Here is a 27,927-nt window from a genome sequence, read left to right on the forward strand (position 1 = left end):
GATACTAACGGCATGCGTCAGCGACAGCACCGCCTCCTGTTAAGCTAAGGTGGTACCATTGTATAAAAGTGTAAGAGTGTATTGGTGCGAGTATGAAGATTTACACATACTGTCATAAATGCTTCCACCTTCATCCGTGATGGCGCTGCTAACAGTGACTCCCGATTCTGAGCAGTGCTGCAAGTCTTCTTGATAAAGTAGTCTTCGGTTTTAGGAAAGGTCAACACGATGACGATGGTCGGTCGGGTTGGAGCAGGTTATTTGCATGAACACACATGAACACGTTTAGCTATACATACCTAGTGGATGTCGAAACTTATGCGATTTGTATTTTATTTCTTTTCCATTTCAGGAGGAGTTAGAGGCGAAATCGGATTATTGCCTTATTCTACGCCCCAAAAGTTCCCGGTAAGTTCCATTTTTTCATCATCTATTAGTAATTGCATAGCATAATATGCTTCGATGACACAGATCTGTTTCTGAATCTACATAGTCTGTTTTTTAGCAATACTTTCCTGGAGATTTTTTCATGTCCAAGATTCTTTTTTCGGATAACTTTTCAAAAGTGAATCTGTCTTGAAAGGTTTATAGCTTCCATTCATTGATATCTCATGTAAAAAATCTTGTCCTTATTTCAGGAGCTCTACATTTTGTTTTATCAAACCGTTAAATAGAGGAACATAGTTTTATGTGAAGTTTGAAATAGTACAGGGGATAGACAAAATGATCGGGACAGGCAAAATTTTCACTTTTCAAAAAATGTTCAACTTGCTGTAACTTTTCTAAAAGTGCATCAAATATTCTTAAATTTTCACTGTAAGTTCATGAACTAGTTGTGTATCAGTGGTCCAAATTTGGAAAAGGTCGGGCTATTCTCCATGAAGTTATAAAGATTGTTACAAAAGGTATAATAATTATAATTATCATCCGATAGTCAACTTTGAGCTGTGATATCTCCAGATTCAATGAACCGAATGCAATGATCATTATGATTTATATAATGTGCTATGTGGGCTTCGTGGCCGTGCGGTTAGCGGCGTCAGTCGTCTGGGCGTTTCGTAAGCCTCGGAGTGTGGGTTCGATTCCCGCTCCAGTCGGGGAAAACTTTTCGTCAAACGGAAAATTCTCCATTTGGCCACTGGGTGTTATGTGTGTTGTCCGTTGTCTCATGTTAGTGCAATGTTCAGTCTGTGCAGCCTCTGGCTGAAGATGGTGTAGTGTCTTTTAAACCTTTGACTTGACATAAAATTCTTGACACGGAAGAAAATTATAACGATTAGAATAATTTTCTAATAAAACACCAAATTAACCAAAAATTCAACATCGTGTCAAAATTCAAGATGCAAATTATAGCTCTTTTAATTTTCCTCGTAAATGTGTGTGTTTTAAAATAAGGTAACAACATAGCCACCAATAAATTGGAAAAGTAATGGGATGCATATTAAAAATAGGCCAATTTACTAAAAAATCGTGAAATAAATGAAATCGCTATAACTTTTTCTTGTGTACAAAATTTCAAGTTAAGTCAAACGTTTTTCAGAGTTAATTATATAAGTCATTAATGATCAAAATATCATTGCAATCGGTTCATTGAATCCGGAGATATAACAGCTCAAAGTTGGCTATCGGATAAATATACCTTTTTAAAGAATCTCCATAATAGCCCGATCTTTTCCAAATTTGAACCACTGATATACATCTAATTGAGCTAGTTGAACATTTTTTGAAAAGTGAAAATTTTGCTTCTCCCGATCATTTTGTCTATCCCCTGTATGTTATGCCTATTAAAGTGTTTGTTGAAGTGTCTGTTGTTTGATGCCAACACTGTTTAAAAAGGATTAGATATTGAGGTAATTCTCACCCAAACCAGGCCACCCTTTACATAAACTCTGGGAATTCAAATTTTTCTTACTTGTTTGCTAGAATAGGATAAAAAATATGAAAGCCACTTTGGTTGGGTCGAATTGATGGACCCCTCGCTTGCCAAGCGGCTGACAAGGTGACAAAAATGATATTTTTTTTTCAAATTGCACCTAATTCAACGTGTAACAGCATTGCATAGCATAGGCGATTGTACACGTCGTGGGTGGCTATACAATGCTCAACTTCACATGCTTTGAAAAATCTAACACGTAATGTCGCTAAAATAATGTTTGGGATTAACGTCTTTTTCTACGTGTTAGAGTTGGTCGAAACAAACATCACATTGTATACCTGGCCACGTGCTTCCAATCGCTAGGAAAGGGTAGGAATGTTAGTTTGTTGTCTACTTGAGAAGATATAGGGAACCCAAACTATCCCCATAGACGATAAGAAAAAAGAATTTGTGCTAATAGGGTGGGGTTGTTATGAGGAGTTCCATTTGACAATCTAGAGCGTAGTTGACATTTTTGATGGATGGTTTAAAGATCTATTAAATGAACTTACCTTGATATTCCTGCAAGAGAGTATATTAGTATTCAAAAATTAAAAAGGTAAATAATATTCACATCTGCATTTCGATATTGAAAATATTGAAGGGGCCAAAGGATTAAGGCAACCAATCAATGATTGACAAACACAAGATTAGAGAGGAAAAAGTAAAAAAAAATCGCAGTGAAAGTCAAATTATAAAAATAAAACACTTGACAAAAAACACATCAAGTTTCAATCCTATCTCCCACTTTATGCAGAAAAATAACAAGTTTGAAACTTAATGTGGTACCGTAACGCACCGTTCTAAGGTGATTTACCCACGTTACGGGACCTAATTCAATGTGTAATATCTTAAAAATTCATGTTGTAGCATGTACAAAACTTTACATTTCTATGAAGGGAAAGTATAAATCTTTTATATGAAGTTGACATTTTTTGGCAGCCATCTTGGATTTCACCGCCATTTTAAATTTTATCATTAACCCATATCCGCCCAGCGTCCTATAAGTAGGACCGTCCTTTCGATGTAAATATCGCCAGAATTAAGCAAAATTTTGGAATACTTTCTTCAGAGAAGATGTTCTCCACATCCATACCATGTTCATAAGGGAAAATCTAGTTTGTGACTGGTTCACTACGTGGCGTAAGCGATACTGCATTACATATTGCGATCTTTGACCTTCATTTCCAATGCGAATGAAATGTATTTCCCTGGAATCTCAACAATGATTAATATTTTATGTCTTCAAGAGTTGTAAACCCTAGTGTAAACCCTTCCGTGACCAACCCCTCCTAAAGAGAGAGCGAAAAAACACTCTTTTCGCTATAGCTTTTTTGTTTTTCAATATTTTTCAACCAATTTTTGACACAAGAAGCACATTCCTTTCTCATTTAGGGATTCGTTGGATTATAATTCCAATAATTATTGGAATGACCACCTGGTTCCGGAATCAAAATGGGTCATTGGAATTGGCCATTTTGGGAAACGTGAGTTTTCGATTAAGTACAATTAAGTTTTCAGACCTAAGTGAACTAGAAAGATAGAAAAATATATCTGAAAGCCCATCCCGGTCACTAAGTGCCTTGGAAACAGTTTTACGGATGTTCCGGGGAACAGATTCCGGGGTCAATTTTTGAATAAGTTTCAATACCATCATGTGACACCTCAAACTTCGTGATTTTTCAAGATACATCATTCTGAGCTGTGTTTGTGGTATTCGAAACACTTGTGGCCATTTTTGGAACCGATATGCGGATTTAACGGGAATCGGTTCCGGTGGTTCCGGGGTCCATTTCTCGAAGATGAACAAACACCATCATGTGGCATATCAAACTTCATGATTTTGGAAGTTATAGCATATTATCACGATGATTAGTCACTTACAGAACACATTTGAGCATTTTGGAATTAATTTACCGATTTCCCGAAATCCAGTTCCGGAGCCTAATTTTGAAAATAGTTCAATATTGTCATGCAGTATTTCAAACAACACGGTTTTCGAAATACACCATTTTGTGCTAGTATTACGTTGCCTGACATACTTCTGGCCGTTTGGGACCCTACATACTTAAAACAGAATGCCGAGATCGGCTGTGTGGATCTCGGTTGAAGTTCGAACGGTGAAATCTCGACTAAACGCTTGACGTTTAATGTTTGATGATAGCGGCACCCATGGGTGCTGCTATGAATAAACTTAACATTTTGCTGATATCTCAGTTAAACTGCGATTGCCGAGCGCTCGGCTGTGCGGATCTCGACAAAAGAATGAAAATTAGCCGTGCTCAACTGAGTGTGTATATGTATACGGATTTCCCGGGAAACCGATTCCGGTATTTCCGGAATCTTTTTTTTTCGAAAGTAATCAAATACCGTTAAGCGACACCTCAAATTTCGTTTTTTTTAAGACACATCATTCTAAGCCATTTTTGAGTTATCCGAAATATTTGTTCCTGCAATTCATTCTGGGACTCCTACAAGAATTCCTCTATCTACCCTCTTTCGATTCTTCCAGGGATTTCTCAAGGTATCCCTTTATGGGTTCATCGAGAAATTTCAATGCACTTCTCTTAGGATTCCTCTTGGAAGTCTAGTGGGGTTTCACTAGTAATTGCAGAGACTCCTCCATCCTGGGATTTTCCGAAAGTTCCTCCCGTGTTTTTTTTTTCAAGGAATTTCTTCAGAGGGTTTATCCATGGATTTCTCGAGAAATTCGTCATGTGATTCCTCCAGAAGCTCCTATTGGCCTTCCTGTGAGAATTTGAGAAATTCCCTGTGGTTTCCTGTGTTGGTAAATTTCTCCTAGAATTCTTTCAGAAATTCTTACTGGGGTACCTTCAGGAATTTTACTAGGAATTGCTCTAGAGTTTTCGCCTAGCAATCCTGCTGGGATTCTTCCTGACAATCTTCCTAGTATTTTTCCGGAAATCCATTTGGTGATTCAGAGATTTCTTCAAAGATTTATCCAGGACTTCCTACTGAGATTTCATCCAGGGGTGCTTCCAGAAATTTCTGATGGTAGGGTAGTGGACGTATTTTGGCCCGGGGCAGGTATTTTGGCCCACTTTGGGAATTTTATTATATACACTGATAGGCAAAATGAAGTGCCCACCTCGTCGTTTATTCAATTTCTCTCATTTACTTGGTTCAAAATAAAGTAAACACACTGTAGTTTTTTTATAATCTATTTTTTAATATTCTTTTTAAGTTTCACTTATGGCACGGTGTCTTTTTTGTATAACTTTATAAAAACAAATTCGGCATGTCTCAAAATTGGACAGAAGCAAGTTTAGACTTTCTCCTTTCATTTGCGACTTTGGCCAAAATAAACTGTCGGGGGGTCTAGAGCAACTTTTTTTTTTGAAGTTTTTTTTTATTCAAATTAACGATAATTTAGCCAAGAAACAAAAAAAATGCAGCGTGAATTTCTTAATTTAATTAGGATGTTATATTAGCTATTATAATGGCTAAGCCTTCTTAAGGTGGTAGTAGAACGAAGCCACGACGAAATTTCATGAGCACATACCTAGCGAACCGAATGGTCCAGTCACGGTTGAAAAGTCCCAAAAAAAATGACCACGTGGTTTATGGACAGCCCCTAACCTGTAATCGCGCTGCGTAAAGATGACGCCTCCTAGAACTCACGAGGAAAATCGAAGTAAAGTTTGTGTTTTGTGTTTCAAGAAATCAAACTTAAGACAAATATCCGAAAAAACAGTGCTCTTGGTAAAAAATCGGTTTCTGCCGGACATTGACGTAAGAAGCGGGTATTACCCGAAGCAAATGTGTTGTCGTTGCTCATTTGCTATAAATGAAAATCAAAACGTGGAAGTCCACAAGTGCAGAAACTTTCAGCGTGTATCTACAAGGAGTGGAATGTTGTGTAAATGTGACGTGTGTGTGTGTGTGTGTGTGTGTGTGTGTGTGTGTGTGTGTGTGTGTGTGTGTGTGTGTGTGTGTGTGTGTGTGTGTGTGTGTGTGTGTGTGTGTGTGTGTGGCTGCTCGTGTGACCTTGACTCAGTTCGGCGGCTATCAGATCAACAACTCCAACAAACGTGGGAGGCCTTCAGTGTCAGAGAATTCAAAAAAGGTACGAACAGCAAAACTTTGTACGATTTGTTATTCCGAACTTTCCATGGGCAAAAGGCATTCGTGTACCCGAGTTGAGAGGCAGCAAAACCTCCTGCAAATGGTAACTGGCGACCGCCCACGGTCCGGCGATTCAGTCGTAGCTGCGTATTTGAAGGAGAACCGTGATTCAGATGGATCTATTGCATTAGCAAACATAAGAGGACGACCGTCGCACTGGGTCACGGGTTCTGCAGTTTCACGCAGTACGAAAGTTTTATCCATGGATGATATGTTTCTTATCAAAACCATATGGGATTTGAGTACCAGAAAAACCTTGCGACTAAGTAGTGTCCTCCGGGGTATCGAGGTTCCCTCGAATTTACCCCAGCAAATAACGAACGCGAACCAAATGCTCAAAGAGTTTTTCTCCATTACTCGCATTTCTTTCGATTTGGAGAAAGAGAAGAAGAATCCGCAAGCATGTACGTCAACGAAACCGGCAGTTTATTGTAACGATGTCAAGGCGTTAATACAGTTTATTCTGACGGTGCGATCGTTGTCTCTAGCAGACGTATTCTTCAAGAATACGGATGGTGGAGGATCATGCAAAATTACGTTGTCTATCGTCGAAAAAAATCAAAGAAATGAAAAAGGAGGAAAGGACACAGGAGTCAAGAAATTGTTACTGCTCGCTGTTGTACCAGGCATAACGGAAAAATACTCCAATATTGCGAAAGTTTGGTCAACACTACTCAAATTGAACGAATTGGAGGCAGTAGTGGCAGGGGACCTTAAAATTGTCAATCTTTTGCTGGGACTCATGAGACACAGCTCTTCCCATCCTTGTCCATATTGCTGCACAAGTAAATCGAAGTTATCCCAAGAGTGCATGATTGCAAGAACGCTTGGTTAATCAGAACCAATTACAAAAAATGGGAAGATGATGATGCCGACGACAAACGAGCAAAGAATTTTTACAATTGTGTTCAATACCCTTTGCTATGTGGGTCACCCGATCAAACAACAGTGATGCTGTGTCCACCTCCCGTGCTCCATATCGTTCTTGGGATAATAAATGCAGTCTATAAGGCGGTTGAGACTGCCGATCCAGCAACTGCTGAGCAGTGGGTAAAAGTCAGTTCTTGTCAACGACACAGCAAATATGGATTTACTGGCAGACATTGCCACAAACTACTGGACAAAAGAACCATGTTGGAATTTGATGGGCCGCTCGGAATGTTTCGATCTGTAAGAATGTATTAAAATTTCTCATACTAACTGTAACTAATTATATATTTTGTGTAGGTACTCAACAGTTTCGCTGCCGTTTTCAAGGCTTGCTTTCAAGAAAAACTTGAAGTTGGCTACCAAGACTCCCTTGAAGAATTTACAGCACACTGGATCGAGGCGAAACTTCCGAACAGTTCCAAGTTCCACATCCTGCGATTCCATGTTCCAGAACTTTGTAATTCCGTTGGATCAGGATTAGGACGATATGGCGAACAGGCTAGTGAGACCGTCCATTTTAATTTTGGTCTAACTTGGGACAAGTTGAAAGTTCCAGAGTCATCAGAGCACTACGACGATCACTTGCTTCGTTCAGTTGTTTTGTATAACAGTAACCATTTGTAAAGACATACACAATTAATTCTTTAACATATCCGTTTGAATTCTAATAGCGATACATATTTATGTGTTATATCATACCTTTTATCCTAGTATCACTACTCTTCTTTATGTACCAAAGCTGTAATTCGTTTTAAAAAGAATAGTGGGCGTTGATACCTGTTTAAAGGATTCTTTACAAGAAACAAGACTTTCCAAGACTACGAAGCGTAATGATGCTTGTTATAAAAAGTATTGACATTAAACCGATTGAATATTATAATTGGCATGTTATAATGAACATTTCGTCATTTATTCGGTCGGATATGGCTTTAATAACTATTTCCACAAACTTCTTATGGTATTTCAGAGGTCTAATTCATCGCGAAATTTTATATGAGAATTCATCAGCGTTTTGATTTGAGGGTATACTGGGTGCCCTCCAGCAGCTTTTCTTCATAAAAGTCCCATAGAAAATTCTATGTAAACTTTGATCAGCGAAAATACAGTTTCTCAAATCAAGCTTATTTTTAGCACAGTTGATATGGGACCTTAATGAAATTAAAAAAGTAGGTTGTGCAGGTAGTGACACTTAACATTTTTCATATAATTGTGTCCTCGCTAATGTGCATCATATGACACATTCCGTCAAATTTTGACTACACGCCAGGAAATTTGCTACTTTCTGTAGGCAGTTTTCAAAGTTTCGAATATTATTAGAAGGGTATAAGTAAATATCTTCATTTTTGTGCAAAAAGAATCAAAATCGATAGCAGGAGCCCGGAAATATCGCTCGATGAAGTTCAAGAACCGCGGTGTAGAAGTGCGTGGAATGTGTCATATACAGAAAATTTTTGAAAAAAAAAATTACTCCAGACCCCCCGACAGTTTATTTCGGTGTTGATCGTAAATGAAAGGAGGAAGTCTCAGCTTAATTGTGTCAAATTTTCAGACATGCCGAATTTTTTGTTTTGAATTTGTTCTACGCAACACACCGTGATGGAATACCGAAAAAAAGGAGTTTTTCTTAAAGAAAAAAAAATCAATTTGTGTTGAAAAAACAGTGACAAAAAAGTGCCCACTTCATTTAGGCTACAGAAAACATAAATTAAAGTAAAACAAAAGCTTTTCAATAATTGATGTGTCCTCCTTTGGCCTTCAGGACTTCCTGCAAGCGCTTCGGCATGCTCTCGACCAGCTTTTTTAGGTGCAGTGGATCTAGCTCTTCCCAGGCGCGCTCCAGGGCTTCAAAATAGTTATTTTTATTGGTAACACCAATTTTGTCAACCCTGGCATCGAGAATCGCCCACAAATTCTCGATGGGATTGAGGTCCGGGCTTTGTGGAGGCCATTCCAGCGGTTTGATCCGACAAGACCGGAAGAAAGACTTGGTCTTCTTGGCAGTATGCTTCGGGTCGTTGTCCTGCTGGAATACGAACTTCTCTTCAAGGCCCGTCTGGAGCAGCGAAACCTCCAGATTTTCTCGCAGGATGTTGATGTAGGAATCCGCCGTCATTATCCCGTCGATTTTCTCGAGACTACCCACTCCACTCCATGAAAAACATCCCCACACCATTACATTTCCTCCTCCATGCTTCACCGTGCCTTGGATGTGGCGCTCCTGAAGCTCCTCTCCCGATCTGCACCAAACACAAACCCGCCGCTTTCGGTTAAACAGCTCGAATTTTGATTCGTCCGTCCAGAGAACCGTTTTCCAGAACTCTAGGGGCTTATCAGCATGCTCCTTAGCAAACTTAAGCCGTTTGGCTTTGTTTGTCTTGCTGATAAATGGGCGCTTCCGGGCAAGTTTGCTATTCAACCCCTGTGCTACGAGACGGCGACGAACAGTTCGACCCACCACTGATCCAAACGTTTTAAGCTTCAGAAGAATTTTGCCAACCGCTGCCTTACTGATACTTTACTTCCTAGCGACAGCCCGGTGCGATTCACCGTTTTGCACATCACGAACTACCAGTTTTCGGATACACAACGGAATTGCTTTCGAAACCACTACGTTCTCCATTTTTTTTTTCAACTTAATCAAACGCGATCACGTAAACAAATGCACCAGGTCAAGCCATTTGCTTCTAAACATGTCAAAATATCAAAACATAAACAATCGAGGGGTCTTCCAATGGAAACTTATCGAAAACATATCGATTTTTGAAGTGGGCACTTTTTTGTCACTGTTTATTTTTTCAACACAAATTGATTTTTTTTTCTTTAAGTAAAATTCCTTTTTTTTCAGTATTCCATAAGTGAAACTTAAAAGAATATAAAAAATAAGATAATAAAAAAACTACAGTGTGAATCAAATAGCCCTTCAGGCTTGTCTCACCCTGAGCTAGCCTTTAAAAGAATCCACAAATGCCACGGTACCATTTTTTCACATACAGCTCGCGTGCTTTCTCGATTCACCACACCTCAATCACTCAGAAGAGCCGAAAATCGTGATGATGACCGTTGGAACGTGCATTCGATTAGATTTTCCTTTTAGCGGAAAATATTCAAACGCTCGTCAAAGTAGAAAATCGAACACGAGAAGGGCTATAAAACCATCAATAAAAGTATGTTTTCCCTTTCGTATTGGGCAAGCGTGTGCTCGTGCTCGCGCGCGCACCAATCTGATGCGATGGGATGGGGCCCTTCACTCTCAAGGAGGCGGATGGATGAACTCGTGACGTGACAGGGGGCGGGTCTCTCTACTGTGGCATTGTTTTATTATTATATGGAATACCATCCACCATCATCGATTCGGCGAAGCGATCTCCTCACACGCAAGATTCCACTGGCTCGACGCATTGCATTGATACTGCTGACCTACATCGTGCCCCGAGCTGGGGCATGAAAATTATGAGTTTTGTTTTGATCGGGTCGGTCGCCTGAACGAGCAGTGATGAATGACGACGGCGTGACGGCGAAATAGAGTCGAACCTTCGTCGATTAATGTAGGTAGGTATGTCAAATTTATATCCCCTGAATATAGTAGGATTTTTTTTTTCATCTTGATTCCTGTTTAACCCGCCTTGTGCATTAGGGTCATTTTTTTTACCGAAACCGTACACCAGTTCAGCGAGCTTTTCTCAACGTGATGCATCTTCTTCTTCTTTATCTTCTTCTTCATGGCTCTACGTTCCCACTGGAACTTGGCCTGCCTCTCTTCAACTTAGTATTCTTTGAGCACTTCCACAGTTATTAATTATTTGCCTGCCATTGCATGAATTTGTATATTGTGAGGCGAGCTACATTATACCCAGGGAGTCGAGAAAATTTTCCCGACCGGAACGGGAATCGAAGCCGCCGTCTCCGGATTGCCGATCCATAGCCTTCACCACTAGGCTAACTGGAGACACAACGTGATGTACTATGAAGATTACGAGATCCTCTAGTCTAGGACATCATCAGTTTTGTAGCGAATCCTTCTAGAATCACTGAAGGTTATCCTTCCAGCAGCACCACGCTAATACTACATTAACCTTCCGTAACTCGCGCGGTTGACTACCTGTGTCAACACCACGCTAATGCTGAGTACAAAAAGCGAGATTTTTTCAAAGTGTTGTACAAAATACAACAGCGCGATCGCTCGTGGATTAAGTACAAAAAGCGAGATTTTCCAACGCGTTGTACAAAATACAACAGAGCGATCACTCGGTCAAACAAAAGTTCGTGGGAACTGGGCTCGTCGTAGAGTACAGCGAACTCGTGAACACCGCCAAAGATCGTGTTTAAGGGTTTTCCATAAGGAGAAGCTTGCAAGAATTCTCTAGGGAATCCTCGAGGGAATAGATGATGATAGAATTCTCCAGGAATTTTCAAAGGACAGCTATATTGAGTTTTCCAAGACATCCTACACCTACAGGGACTCTTCCTAGGATTCATTCCGGTATTTTTCTAGAAATTATAAACTTCAAGGGTTTAGCTCGGGGTTCCTCTCAAGAGTTGTCCAGATGTTTTTTTCTAGGATTCATCTCACAATTCTACTATTGAAATTTCCTAGGATTCCTCCCATAAATAGTTCTAGTTATTTATTCCAAAACGGAATTCTTAACAGATTCCTCCTACCATTTCTCTCGGGATCCTCCAACAATTTCTTCAGGGATAACCCATTTTTTATCAACGATTTCCTCAAGGAATCATATCAGCAACTTTTCGGCATCTCCTGCCAGAATTTTTTCAGGTATTTTTTCCCAGGATTATTTCTCTAGTGATTACCTCAGGGATTTCTGTTGACATCCTTGCAGTGATTCCTTCCACAATTCTTCTGCAATTTCCTCCCGGAGTTCTTTCTGGGATTTATACCAGAAATTCACCAACAAAACCTCTCGCAATTTTCACAAGGATTTCTCCTAGAATTTATTATGGAATTCCTCCCAAAATTCTTTCCGGGATTTCTCTTGGAATTCTCCCAGAAATCCTCCAAATTTTTTTTTCATAATTCTTCTCAGAATTCCTCCTAGGATTCTTTCTGAGATTCCCCCGTATGTATTTCTAGAGAGCATCTCCAGCTCAAAACACGAAAAAGTATGTCATATTTTTTTTCGATATTTTTCAATTTACTAAATGCATCACATAAAACCGTTTTTCCTCACCTTACTTTTGAAGTAGGCGGGAGAAAACGAAAAAAAAATCTTCATCAAAAAATTTTAGCCCGAAAACATGGATTGAACTTTTAGGGATGATTGAATTTTAGAAAAAAATATACACTGAGAGCTATATTCATCGCAAACCTATATTAGATAACATTTAATTCCAATTTTGACAAGAAGTCCAGGCTGGTCAAATGTTTGTAACAATTTCTTCTCGATTTATTTTTTCATCGATTTCAAACAATGTTTAAGATTTTTGATATGAAAAAAGATTTTACGAACAACTTTTAATGAAAAAAAAAAATAACATGATATTTTCCCTACATTCTTTACTCTATTTCAGTGTAGGGGCATCCGGGGTAATACGCACTGTCGAGGCAAAACGCACCCCCTTTGTTTTTCAGGGAGTATCGATTTTAGAGCTTCGAAACCTTATCAGTCTAATAGAACGTCTTAATAAATGAGCATCTGGAAAATTTTACATATCTGCGTTACGTAATTAGTGAGAAAAATGAATAAAATTGAAAAGCATGATTCTGATGTAATTTTCCCGATCGTTTGTCGAATGATTTGATGATGAAAACCGACCAAACATCTAAAGCTGTTATGTTTATTCAGTTCATTGAGGGCAATGCTAAGCAGAGAAAAAATAACTTAAACAGTAATCTACGTAAATTATATGTTTTAAACTATTTTATTTTTTGCTATTGATTGGGGCAATATGCACTCCATTGGTTGGGGCAAAACGCACCTATAGAAAACAAGCTGTAATAATATCTATGAGTTCTCTGTAAGGAAAATCGCAAACTAAATTGAGCTATTGTTTGTGTTAAAACCTTATAAAACATGCATTTTGTCTAAGAAGTAAAAAGATTTCTAAACTCGACGGTGCATCTTTCCTCAATGTTGTGGTGCGTCTTGCCCCTTTGTTTGAGTGCATCCTGCCCCATTGTTGTAGTGCATTTTACCCCGAGCAAGGGTGCATACTGCCCCGCATAAACATACGAAGTCGTAATGTTAGTCTTTACAAAAAAAACGTCATTTTCAAGAGCTGAACTGTATTAAGGCTGAAATTTTGTTTGGTTTCTCTTAGAATGAAAGTATATGCAATGAATGCATGCATTAAACCAATAAATTATTGCCTTTTTATATGCATTTGGACGCATCTTCCTTAAGTGGTGCGTATTACCCCAGAATCCCCTACTTTAAGTTACAGCGAAATTAAGAAAAATGTGTGGGACCTTATAGAATGTTATTCGAGATTTTTAATGTTTTTATCAAAAAAGGATCTCGAATAACATTTAACATTTAGCAAAACCCATTTTTCATTGATTTTTCTTTTTTGAATTTGCTGTTACTTAGAAAGGTTCAAAGCAAAGAAAGCATTTTTTATTGGACGATGGGTATTATCGGCAGGTTCGTTCTCTTCGTTATGGGGGCTTTATGTCAGCCAAATTACCTGAAACTTGGTCGTATAATTCAGCTTGGCTGGGAGGGATTTAAGGCCAACTCTGAGTTCAACAGCTTCTAAAAAAACCATGACGAAGAGAACAAAACTGCCGAAAATACACAATTCCCCCTATGTAGAATCTATTTTTTTGTATCAGAAATTCTGAAGCATGTTTCTTTTGGCATGTTTTGAAAAACGGTGCGAATCAAAAATTCAAGAAAAAATAGTTAGAAGCATTTGACCATCCTGGGTTTCTTGGAAAATTCTGAAAGTCAGCGTTCTACAGAAAAATAACTAAATCGAAATGTATTTTTTTAAAGTCCTTCAAACACGCAGAAAAATAACACATTAGAATCAAATTTAAAGATACTTTGTTTCAAAGTCGCGAGGTTTGTTGAATCAAAAAAATATGTTTTTGTTTTCAATATTGGAGAATGCATAATGCCAATATGAGCAAGGTGATTCAGTTTTACCTTCAGATTTTCAAGAGCAGATCTGGTAATGAACGTTAACCCGCTATCAGTATAGCATATTATAGCAGTATCCGTTTTCGATTCTCACTCTCCTTTTTTATTTCGCTTTCACTTTCAAACAAAAACTCTTCACCGACCCTCACTTTGTGTTATCACAGAATGTGTATTGAGTTTTCCAAAGATTTTTTGGTTGAAATGCGAAGAAGGCGACTACATGTTGCTATAGAAACAAAAAGATTAATGATTTTGGTTGTTTTGATCAAGTTATTAGCGAAAGAGAGAGTCGACGAAGAGAAATCGATCAAGTCAGTTAGGCCCTTATGAAAAATCATTGTCGATTTTGTTTTTGAATCTAAGTCCATCGATGTTTCAAAAAAATATAGTCTTTGAAATTGCAAAATTACTTACTTTCAAAGCAATGATGTGATAGATTCAAAGTCAACAAGTCTCGCGCTTAGTATCATACGGGTGTATCTACAATGATCGATTTCTCTTCATCGATTTTCTCTTTGGTTATCTAATAACTTGTCTGGCAAATCATTTTCGGTTGTTTTTGTTGTTTTAGATGCTAGTTCTAGTCGTCCTTTATCGAAACACACCGAGATATCATCCGAATATTGGTCGTATTGCCCGGAATAATCCAAAGAGAAAATCGATGAAGAGAAATCGATCATTGTAGTTACGCCCGTATGATGCTAAACGCGAGAAGTATTTGAAACTACAATCAGTGTCGCGGAGGCTTGATTGTTAAAGCAATGAAAATAATGCTTTGAAACAAATACCAAATGTATTTGATTCAAATCAAAATGGTATTAGGCCGTGGTTCAATGGTTTATTTTCTTTGATTCAAAGCACTTTATTTTTGAGTTTAAAATATTTTTTTCTGCGTGAATATCCTGTAACACCTTCGAAAATATAATGTCAATGCAACAAACCGTTTTCGAGCTATTTTTTTTTTTTTTTGAAGAAGAGAGTTAGGTTTTTTATCATAACCCCTTTTCAAAAGTTACAAATCTCATACATGAGCGAAATTTCTTTGAATTAAAAAGGTTGCGTCTACACGCTTTGTGCGTTGAGCTGGAAATGCTTTAGAATCCCTCTAGGAATTCCTCCCATTCTTCCCGGAAAAGCTGGGAATTTCTTTTGCACATTTTCTAGGGATTTCTTCCTAATCTCTCTAACATTTTTCCAGGAATGCTTTCCAGAGTTCCTTTGAAATACAGGTCGGACTCGATTATCCGGAGACTCGATTATCCGGAGACTCGATTATCCGGGATTCGATTATCCGGAATTTTAGACTCGATTATCCGGAGTATTTTTATTGAGATATTTTTTAATATTTTTAAGCAGAAAATCGAAATCGTTCAATATTATTATACTGTGCTGACCCGATTTTGAGAGGCCTCGATTGCGTTTTCTCCAGATATTGTCGGTTTTCTGAGCCGATTGTGTTAGCCCTTTTTACAAGAAAAAGTATTTTACATTCGGCATACCATTTTACAATCAATCTCAATATCAGTTGATACATTTTGGAATCATATACAAATTACGTAACAAACAAATCTCCCGTTATATTTGAAAAGGGCCAAACAATTTGAAATTTCGTTTCAGCGAAAAAAATGCTAAATTTGCAACTGTTTTCAAAATATAATTTACGGTATCCTTTGAAAACAGACGCCAATCCAGGAATTTTCCAAACAATGCCTGTAGAGATTCCTTCGGATATTACTACTGAGATTCCTCTAGAATTTCCAAGGAAAAATCCTCCAGAGATTGTTTTAATGATGAATTCCCGGTACAGACTTCCAGCAGTTGGAAGCATTCAAATAAGATAAATTCCTCTTGGTATCAATTGGTATTCCTCCAAGAATTCCATATGGGATTCTTCAGTCCGCCTGGGGTTTCTTCAGGAATTACTGGATTCTTCCTTACCTTCCTTTATCTACAATACCGCCAGGGTTTCCTCTATAAATTTCCTAAGAATTATTCTTGCTATTCTTGGAAAGATTTCTTCAACGATTTTTCTAATGTTTTCTCCAGAATTTTCTGTTGGTTGGGAGGAAGTCCCAAAAGTTCTGCTGGATTTTCTCCAAGGATTATTCCAGGAGCTCCTTTTCCTTGCATTTCTGCAGAAACTCGTGCTTGGAATTCTTCAGAGTTTCTTCTAGATATTCCTCAGGATATTTTGAGGGATTTCTCCAGGAACTCCCAGATACCGGGGCAGGAGCGATTAGGTGTAGAATATTAAACTGAGGTATGCAAAACCTAAAACAATATATGGTGCGTGTTCTATTATTCAATAATACCTCAAGCAGTCCTCAATACAAAACCAATAACTCGTTGAGGTATTTTTGTCGATGACCTTGTCTTGGTATGATATCTAATTCGTACCAGCTCGGGACCTTCAGGATGTTGTCCATGGATTCCTCTGGGGATTTTTCAAGAATTTTTTACAGAAATCTACTATGAATTACAGTAATTTCCGTAGCGGTTCAGACACTCCTTTCAAACTTCTCTAAGGATTCCTCCAGTGATTTTTCCAGCGGCAAATCAAAGAATTTTCTGAGCCACTTATAATTGTTTTCAGAGTGTTTAGAACTTTATTGTGGTATCTAAAGTTTTTTTTTTTGAAATCACCTTTTGACAGCTGGGCAACTGTTTAACAGATTTACCCAGTACAAACTGCGACGAGGGGTGATTCCACAAATCGCTCCCATACAAACCTCAAATTGATTTTTAAATACACAGATAAAAATAATGAGATTTACACGTCATGTAAACTTCATTTTAGTCATGTAAACTTAGTGTTATGATGGTTTACATGATATATCATGTAAATTTGTGTTATATGTCATGTAAACACTCAGAGTCATGCTGAACTACATGACATATAATGGAAGTTTACATGATATTTCATGACTTTTACATGATATGTCATGTAAACTTCTGTGATATCCCACGCTCCAAACATGTGCATTATATGTCACAGAATTTTACACTCTTTTTTCGATCTGTGTAGGTTCCGAACAACAAAATTCATGGAAATTTGAATTTTGGCTCTGTTTGACGTGCAGATGAGAATATCGAATTATCTTTATATCGTTAAGGAGAAACTTCAGAGAATACCAATATGGCTGCCACAATGGCCGACTTGGACCCCTACTCACGCTTTCAAGAGCACCAATCTTGAAAATTCGTAAACAAATGCGCTCGATTTGGAAAAGCTGCCTCTTTTTGCAAGTGAGCAAAGCCAGGATAAACAAGTGCGGCTTGGTTCGAGGCTTCGTTCGTCAGATTTGTGCCTCTAAAGTTTGTATGCAAATTTGCAATGGGATTTGTTGATGTTTCACCTTAAAGAAGCCAATTATTATAAGCTGTGTTGCAGTGGGCATAGGGTATGTGTGCCATCAGTAATCTCACGCTCCCATTTTCATCCTATTCGAAAACAAGCGATTACAGCACCGATTGATTCCGTTCTTTTTGTTTTCATATGTGCTCACTTCTAACAAAAAATACAAAAAATAGATACAAAACAAACAGCGCTTCAATCCTTCGTTTTTCGTAGGATGAAAATGGGAGCCACATGCTTAATAAGGGAATCAATACCCTATCATTCCAACAAAAATTAGAAAATAAAAGTGTTCCGCTTTAAATAGTAAAAGTACATTTCTAATACTACAGGCCTATTCATTACATTTTATTCTCGTTCATCAAAACTGACAAAAATTAAGGGCGAACGGGACGATCGAGGAAATTCCTGCCAGCAACAGAGCACTAAGATGGTAATCTCAGAATCCACTTCATATTTTGGAACAATAACTTGTCATTGTGTATGCTCACTTGCAGTGCATATGCTGATTGTTTTTCAGCCTCTTCTGTGCGATAGAAATCGCGATTACCATCTCCAAAATCGCGAGGCAAATTGTTAGAAAGAGAAGGAAAATAGGAAAAATAACACGGCGTCCCGTATCACCCTAACATAAACCACACCCCTTCACCATCCCCCTTTAACTGTATTGTTTCCTTTGATAGAATCAGAACCTTTTTATGGAGTTCAATATTCACAAAAAAAAACTATGCCGATTTCGTCAGCCTAGAATACAATTAAGGTCCCACTGTATACAATATTCTAAGGGAACGCCTATAACTTACGTCACGCTTTACGAGGAGAGGGTGAATTCAAAATATTGTGATGCCCAATACAAAAACTTCAGGGGTCTCATTAAAGTAGTATGACTAAGAGGAAATAAAAAAAATAAAAAAAAAATGTTACGTTATTTATGGACGTCCCTTAGTTCAAATTTCTGGCTACGTCTCTGCTTCATGCACATAAAATAACAAAAACATATACTTTTCCATACGCTTTAAATTAAAATTTAATATTTTTTTCGTGATTCGATTATCCGGAGAATTCGATTATCCGGAGTGAAATGAAAATCAATACTCCGGATAATCGAGTCTGACCTGTACTTCCAAAGGGGACTACCAAAATTGTTTGGAGGATTTGTAGGAAATTGGTTCAAGGATTTTTCCTTAAACTCACCCTGGTATTCCTCTCTACATTATTTCTTGAAGGTACCAAGGTGTTCTTCTTGCGATCAAAAGGGATTTTTCAGAAATTTTTTTTTTCGGAATTTGAACGAAAGTTTCTCTTGAAATTCTTTTTAAGATTTCTGTGGTTTTTCAGATTCTATCCAAGTATACTTATTATTACTAATTGTATTGCCTCCATTCAAGTTGCTGATGTTGCTAATATTTTTTACTGGAATCATTCATACACAATTACACTACTCGATAAATCATCGCAACTATACTACTGCACTTTTCCCACAACTGGCAACACTGGTCAAGTGATATAGAACATATCTCAATAATTATTTTGTTTTTCCAACTAGAAGGAACTTTGATTTTTCTGCAAGCATGGAAAACAATTTTGGTGCAGTGTACCAGTATCTAGAGTAGCTCAGACTATCACCTGATTATTAGATATTTTTTTACTAACTGGCAACTCTGCTTAAATACTAAACAATCTAATCATTTCGGATTGATTGTTGTATAGTAGAATGTTCCCCAAAAATGAAGAATTGATCTAGGTTCCCAGATTCCAGTAATGGTGATTTTTCCTTCAGAAGCTGGCAACCCTGATACAATAGGATAAAAGAATCTTATCATTCAGGATTCATTGCAATACATGGAATGCGTATGTGCAATTGCCGTATCGAATCTGAGATGTTGAGCTCTATCTGAAGCTGTATGACCAGTGTTACCAGAAACAACAGTGTTGCGTTATAATGTGAAATATTGGACTGCTCTTGAGGTGCACTAGAGCATTTTAATCGCCTATATCGCACCAGATCTGAGATATTGAGCATTAATTGAATCTGCATAATCAGTATTGCCAATAACAAATTTTTTGTTGTATGACAATGTGAAATAATGGACTGCAAATGGGGTGCACTATAACTTTGTTGGATATTATTATTCCAAGTTTTTTGTGTGTGTGTTTTTTTGCAACAACTCTATTTTCAGTTTATTCAAATACTATAGATATTCTTCTAGTATGATACAGAACCACCCACATTTTCCCACTCACTTCTGCCGCATGGAACCGAAACCTAGAAGAGCTTCTGCTGTTTAAATTAACCCGGGAGCGGTCGCGTCGTGTACTGAGTACACGCACCATGAAAAATGCACGCTTGTGATACGCAGCGTGAACGTAGTGCCGTCGTAGGTAGTCAAAGACGCGACTGCTCGAGGGTTAACGAATGTGAAATCAATTTCACAACGACGATCATCACTCGATCTATCTTCCCATCCATTTCCTCGTCCGATGATCATATTAATCCATCCCCATGCGCATCGCATTGGGAAAGACGAATTCGTGGACTAAACCAAAATATTAGCAATCGACAGCTGCTGTGCCGGCTGGCTGGGAAGGTGGTGGATCGTATATTTGATGACGGTCATTGCGGCAGTGGAAATTTAAGCACAACACACCCGAGGGCGTATACAAATAATAAAAAAATAGTATAATATCCTAAGGGGAGATTTATGTCATCTACTGTTGCAATCGCTTGATTAGTCAACAAATGGCAAAGGCTAGTTTTGGTTGCAAAATATTTCATTAGATGTTGCTTAGAAGGTTGATTCACAGTCGCATCATAACAACCCCCCCGTAACTTGACAGATGAGCTCAGTTTCGCGTACCTACTTGCAAATCGCAGATGTCGCTACTGTTCGTAAACAACGGGTCCATCCTTCACTGACGCAACCATTTTTGTCCATGCGAAAACATCTTTTTGTTTCGTGGTGAGTGGAAGCCAACAAGAGGCTAGCGTTTCGTATCAAAAGGACGTATTCAACAGAAGCGCAAAAACTAATGTTCAATAAATTGAAATTATTTTTCTTTTTGTTGTTCTAAGAAATGTAATAAAAGCACATGTTTAAACGGTCTTGCATATAATTGGTGACTGCGCATACTAGACCAAACCGAAGATCAAACTCGAAAAAAAAACATCTACAAATGATTATTTTTAACTTCCGTTTTGGCTTTGCCGCCAGATATGTAGCTGTAAAATGTTAGCATAAGTAACCTTATTTATTACTTGCTGGTGCTTAATAACCGCACTAGAAGAAAACATGAGTTTCTTATTAATTTTATGAAAGCCGACTATTTTGCCTTTACCCGTTTTATAGATATAATGTTCGCTTCTAGTAAACAAATTCATCATGCCGCACTTAATTTGCATTTATCTACCACAAAAAAAAGCGCAAACAACAAATTAGGGCTTTAGTTTAATGTTTTAATATTTTTTGTGTGGTTTGTTATTGTCGGTTTTCGTCCTTTTCAAAAGTAGCGCTTGCCGCTTCGAATCTGACAGTACCACCCGGACCAAAATTTTTAGGTACGCTGACGTTGTTCGGCAGCTGTCAAGAAGCTCCCGGGTTGCATCATAACTACTTAGTCGATGCGCTGCTGGATTGACGATGACGAAGCTCCAAAGTTTTTACTCAGGCGAATTTTTTTTTTTTAATTTCCTGAAACAGTTCTGTCTTAGGTAGTTAATGATTTTCAATGTAAAAACTAAGCCCACTGCTGTACTAGACCAGAATTAGTATATTCAGCAGGCAAATGAATAATGTAATTTTTTTTTTTGTAGAATATCGTGTATTTCACTCTACAAGAAATACGGAGGACCTATTTTGGTATTGCTCTGAAGGCAATTTATTTACATTCTTTGATGAGTAAAAAAAATATCATGATCCAGATGGTGTGCAAGGACATGGCTAATCTTTACCTACTTCATGGTGGTGAGGGTTATTTATTTTAGTAATCAAACCAAATCAAATCATATAACCAATAAGCATCGAGCAATGATGATTAGAAGTGACTAAATGTCAAGGTGCTTTAGGTTTAACAGGTTTAACGGCGCGTGATGCATCTGCTGAAATAAACAGGCAATTTGTAACAGTTCATCGTCCAATCACCTCATGTGTCATCGGTTTCGCATCTACGAAATTCGCACTTTTGTTGATGAATCACTTACAAGCTACCTTCAACAATCAAGCCACATATCGCGGCTTCAACGTGATGTTGAGTCTCAAGACGCTACTCGAGCCTCGAACAGTAAAGCCCACCCATGAGTAATCAAATCACAATGAAGCCGAGAGAAGATGAATTTCTGACGGTCAGCACTCCCGTACAAGGGTTCGATAACTCTTGAATGTTTATTGGTAATTTGAACCTGAATTGACGAGTGCATATCGCAAATTGTTTGCCAGCATCAATCGAAGACCACCGACCACACACCGCATAGAAAGGAGACACTCATCGCGACGACGACGGCGACGTCTCGATAGACATGACAAGGCTCAACGGACGGATAATCGCCCCATCATCGCCGTCATCGTCATAATTCGTCGTCGCCCGCCATTACAACAAAGTGATTAAATCCACACAGCTCAATCAATTCAACAACAAACTGAACACCGCACAATGGAACGAAAGGCAAAAGAAGTTGAAATGAAAAACGCATGCAATTTCCCTTCACCACAACAACCGGTTCGAGTGCAACGCGGAGTGCACTGCAGAGCCAGACCGAATGCAGACGGTCGGTGACGACTTCAGTGGCTATGGCGCACTATGGTTGTCGAGGTGGTCAAAAAATGTTCAAATCTCAATTTTTGATGGCGCAAATTTTTCAAATGGAGGAGAACGTGCCTCTGGAGCCCTTTAGCTAGCTCATCCCAATGTTGATAGACTTTTGCTTTGTTGTTGTTGTATTCTAAATTTGTAATTTCATGTTTCATGAGAGTTTCAGAACAGTTTCGGAGAGGTTTCCGCGAGTTTTTGGGGGAGTTTTATGGATGTGTAAGATAATTTCAAGACGAATCAAGGTCTTTATGGAGATTAAGGAGGGTTCCGAAAAGGTTTTCGCTTTCGAGAGTTCAGGTGGTTTTCAAAAAGGTTTCAGAGGGTTTTCAGTCGTTTCAAGGCGTTTTAGGGGATTTAAGATAGAAAATGGTTCCCGAAAGTTTCAGGACTTTTTCAAATGAGTTTCATGGCGTTTGAAGCGGTTTCAGAGGGATTCACATTGTCATTGAAACGCTCAGAAACCCCGTGGAACATCATTGCCCACTTGAAATCCCATGGAACACCTATGGAACACGTCATGGATCATGATTAAATTATTTTACTCATTAAAGTATATAAACGAACTGCCTTCAGAACAATACCAAAACTTGTCCTCTGTATTTTTTGTAGAGTAAAATACACGATATTCTACAAAAAAAAGATAACATTTTTCATTTGCCTGCTGAAACCCCCAAAGCGCTCCTGATGCCCTCTGGTACTCTTTGAAACTTCCTGAAACTTCTTAAAACTCCTGGAACACACCCGAAACGCTCCTGAAGCCCTCTGAAACCCCTTGAAACCATCTAAAACGCCCTGGAATGCCGCTGACGCCGCTTAAACACCCCTGGAACGCCCTTGAAATGCCATGAAATTGTTTAAATCGCCCTAGAACGCACTGAAACACCTGGAAGCTGAATTACCCTGGAACGCTTATAAAATCTTCTGGATCGCCCTGCATATCACCTCAAACCACTTGGATCTTATCTGAATCCCCCTAAAATCCCCTTGATCCCCCGAAAGAGTAGCTTTTATCTCAACAAACCTAAAAAACCTTGAATTATCTGGCTATTTTATTTAACCCTTATGTGGCCGACAGGGTACTCGGTCACCCAGCCAGCGCCCATTTAAAAATCACGCTGTAAAAAAAGCAAAAAGTTTGTCGGGCACATAACGATTAACCTGGAAAAATCCTGGAATTATCCAAGAATCTGTACTATTTATGGAATTTTTGGCGGAATTTTTAACGCAACTATTATGGCTTATTGAGGAAATAATGCCAGTAAGATGGATAAGTTTGAAATAGACCAAAATGGATTTTTCAACAAATTCTGGAGAAATTATGTAGAGATCTGGAAGCAGTTTCTTGCTAAATTCATGGAGTAATTTTTTACAGATATTTGAAGGAATTGGTCATCGCAGCTTTGGATAAATTTATTTCTGAATTCCTTAAAGCCTTTTTTTTCTGAAATTAGGCTCTAAATCTTAGAGGATGTTTAATTCCCGAGTTGTTTCTAAAATCAATTTCCAAATTCCTAAAAAAAAATAATACCCAAGTAACACACTTGCCACAGAAGAGTCACGGCGGCGCAGGTTTTTGTTTCGCAAAAGTCTCTTTGTCCTACTTCTCACAAATAAATACTTACTTGCCAGAAGCAAGTCACAGTGACTTCTGCGCAACAAAAACCTGCGCCGCCATGACTCGTCTGTGACAAGTGTGTTACTTGGGTAGTTCTGTTGAAAAAAAAAAATCCTTGAAGAACTATTTGACTGTATTTCCAACGAAATTTATAAACCACATATTGAAAACGTTCAGGACATGAAGACGTTCTCTTAACCTTCCTACGGTGTTCGGGTCAATATGACCCGGATCGCACTTTTCAGGCGCAATATCTTTTGATCCTGATTTGCTATAGCTTTGAAACTTTGTGACTTTAAATCTTTTGCCAAAAACTTATTTTTAAAATTTTGACCGATAATTTTGGCCGTTTCTGAAGGGCTGGACAAAAAAAGTTACGTTAAAGGTGTTCGGGTCATATTGACCCGGATTTGGTACAACGATTTCACAGTCATTTCTCAATAAAATAATAAAGTTTTTGTACTCAAAATTATCGTTAGGGCTTAAATTTTGTGGATCCGGCTCTAAACTAAGGTTCGGTTGAATGTGGCCACTTGGAACCGACGCCAGAGGGACCATGGTTTGGCCATTTTCGCAGGAGGGTATTTTTCACAATAAGTTATGCGAAATGCAGCTGATTTGAATGTTTGGAGTGCTAAATGCACCGGAAAGAGCAGCATCAAACTGCCCCAACCACTAAGCTAACTGACCAGATGAGTTTTGGCTATCAGGTGGCCACGGGACTAAATCTTGAGGCCTCGGAACGGCTTCCCGGAGACCCCCGATAGGTGACCATTTTACAAATATGGTGAATCCATGCCGTGCGACATATCAAAAGTTGCAGAATTTTATGGAGAATACATCAGTGACCATGTCAGAAGCCAGAAGCAAGATTGGCCACTTGGTGGTCCCGGAACCGATTCCCGGGACCCCGGAAATGTGGCCAATTCTCGCAGTTTATATGAGCTTGCCGTATGGCACATCGAAATTCGCAGAATTTCATTGCCAATTCACCAGTCATCAAACCAGCAACTGCAGACAACATTGTCCGCTTGGTGATCTCGGAACCGGTTCCCATGGCCGGTTCCGAGGCCCCCGGAAATGTGGTCAATTCTCGATTTTTTTTACTATGCCGTGCGACATATCTAAATTTGCAGAATTTTGTTGCGAATATATCAGTGGCCTCATCAAATACGAAAAGCAGGATTGGCCACTTAGTGGTCCTGGAACAGGTTCCCGGTAACCGGTTCCTAGGACTCCGAAAATGTGGCCAATTCTCGCAGTTTGTATGACCTTGCCGTATGGCACATCAAAATGCTCAGAACATCATGTGTAGGTAATTTATCAGTCATCAAACAAGCAACAGGAAACAACATTGTCCACTTGGTGGTCCCGGAGCCGGTTCCCAGGACCGGTTCCAAGGACCCCCAAAGTGTGATCAATTCTCGAATTTTTTTACCATGCCGTGCGAATTTTTCAGAATTTTGATGCGAATGTATCAGTGGCCACATCAGGCACGAAAAGCAGGATTGGCCACTTAGTAGTCCCGGAACAGGCTCCCGGGACCGGTTTTCAAAACCCCGGAAATGTGGTCAATTCTTGAATTTTCTATAATCATGTTGTCTGATGCATCGAAATTTGCAGAATTTTGATGCGAATCCATCAGAGCTCACATCAGTTATCAGAGGCAGGATTAGCCCGTTGGTGGTCTCGGAACCGGTTACAGGACCCCGGAAATGCGGCCAATTCTCGCAGTTTGTATGACCTTGCCATATGGCACATCGAAATTTGCAGAATTTCATAGATAATTCATTAGTCATCAAACCAGCAACTGAAAACAACATTGTTCGCTAGGCGGTCCCGGAACCGGTTCCCAGGGCCGGTTCCGAGGACCCCGGAAATGAGTTGAATTTTCCTTTTTTTTTACCATGCCATGCGATGCATCTACATTTGCAGAATTTTGTTGCGAATATATCAGCGGCCACATCAGATACGAAAAGCAGGATAGGCCACTTGGAGGTCGCGGACCTGGTTCCGGAGGCTCCGGAAATGGTGCCAAGTCTCATATTTTGTACGACCATCCCATGTGGCACATCAAAATTCGCAGAATTTCATAGATAATTCATCAGTTATCAAACCAGCAACTGAAGATAACGTTGTCCACCTGGTGGTTCCAGAACAGGTTCCCGAGACCGGTTTTCAAAATCCCGGAAATGTAATCAATTCATGCATTTTCTATGATCATGTTGTCTGATATATCAAAATTTGCGGAATTTTGATGTTCACATCAGATATCAGAGGCAGGATTAGCCACTTGGTGGTCCCGGAACCGGTTCCCAGGACCCCGGAATTGTGACCAATTTTCGCAGTTTGTATAACCTTACCGTATGGGACAACAAAATTCGCAGAATTTCAAAGATTATTCATCAGTTATCAAATCATCAACTGGAACCAACATTGCCCACTTGGTGGTCCCGGAACCGGTTCCCAGTACTGGTTCCCGAGGCCCCGAAAATGTGACCAATTCCCTGATTTTGTATGACCCTGCCATGTGGCGCATCAAAATTCATTGAATTTCATGGATAATTTTCCAGTTATAAAACCAGCTACTGAAGAGAACATTGTCCCCCAAGTGGACCCTGAACCGGTTCCCTGGCCTCCTAGCATTATGCCAGTTCTCGCATTTTCAATAACCATGCCGTCCGATACACCACAATTTCCAGACTCTTTGGAGAAAGCATAAGTTATCGAGCCAGCTACGGGAAGCAACATTGTTCACTTGGTAGTCCCAGAATATGAGGATAATGTGATAAATTATTTTATTGACTATGTGATAAATTATTTTATTGACTATGGTAATACCACAGACAAACAGACGTAACACCTTGAACGATTTTCATGGAAATCCATCGCCCAGTTCACACTCCCATCACCTGTTGGAAAAGTTGCACGAATCACTATGTTGTGCAATATCGTCAACAGAAGGCGCTAATGTGAAACGTCAAACGCATAGAAAAATGATGCGCGCGCCTCTGGTTGTGAAAGCCACAACTATGAAAATTTGCCTATGTTCCCCTATGTTGTTTTGCCTATGTTCCCCTCGTTTTTTTTTTTCTAAACCATAGGGGGATAAATCTGCTCATCAGACACCCTAACAGGAAGGTTAGGGTAGTGTGGGGTTAAGGCCGTCTTCTACAATGCCGGTAGAAGCCAGGACTACTCTCTCCTCGACCCACTAAAACACATTCCTATGGTCGTCAAACCCTACGTCTCTCCGGAACCACCAAGAAGGTATTGCTTCAGAGAGGGGCTAGTGCATATCGCACCCTCAAGGTTAGCTGCGTAGCCTACCAGCAACGAACATCGATGACTCGCTCTGGAGAGTCCATCACGGTAGCATGCTGGCGCTTAGCCAGTTTCCCGAGTGGTCCTCGCCACTCCCTTTGTCCTCGGAAGGCGGGCAGGGTCAACCTCGCCCGCGCCCTACTGCTGAGCGGACATCAAGAACTGATGCCCACATGCAACCCGATCTGACCTGCCCGCTAAGGAAGGGTATTGCTATCCTTCAGGCCCTATCAGATGCATCCGTAGGTTGCAGACAGCAGGGTCTCACCTACCCCGACCCTTGCCGGGGACCCCTTTCCAACCGCGGGCTCAGATCCGACCCAGTAGACTGACGCCACGACAGCACCGCTACCGGGACTTCCTCTCCGCGGCCACTTAATCGCTGTAAGGGTCGATCTCGACCGCAGGGCACCGGTATGACCTACGAAGCCGACTTCGAACCCCTGGACCACCTCTTGTACTGCATCTGGACTAGCCATTCTCCGAGTCCACGCGCCACCTCCTTTGTAGCTCCCAGACGATATGGGTGATAGCCGTTGAAACGGCATTCCAGCTAATCTCATCCCTACACATTCTCTGGACCAAGTTGTCCGGAGTTGTGTCCTCCCCGCATGTGGCAAGCATGCGGTCACGCATTGTGCGAAAACGCGGACACACGAACAAAACGTGTTCCGCCGTTTCCTCTAAACCATTGCACACTGGGCATTCGGGAGAATCCGCATGCCCGAAACGGTGT

The 27,927-nt window shown here is 39.6% G+C and overlaps 1 protein-coding gene across 1 annotated transcript in view; it reads left to right on the plus strand.

Moving 5' to 3' along the window:
• Positions 1-257: 257 nt before the first annotated feature.
• Positions 258-27,927, plus strand: part of LOC134284013 (CDC42 small effector protein homolog) — an 84,833-nt gene continuing 57,163 nt past the window's right edge. Inside the window, exon 1 of the mRNA XM_062856289.1 lies at positions 258-408. The gene's annotated coding sequence lies outside the window, so the exon portion shown is untranslated. The remainder of the gene's footprint in view (positions 409-27,927) is intronic.

The sequence above is a fragment of the Aedes albopictus genome, chromosome 3, assembly GCF_035046485.1.
Source record: "Aedes albopictus strain Foshan chromosome 3, AalbF5, whole genome shotgun sequence".
Lineage (NCBI taxonomy): Eukaryota > Metazoa > Arthropoda > Insecta > Diptera > Culicidae > Aedes > Aedes albopictus.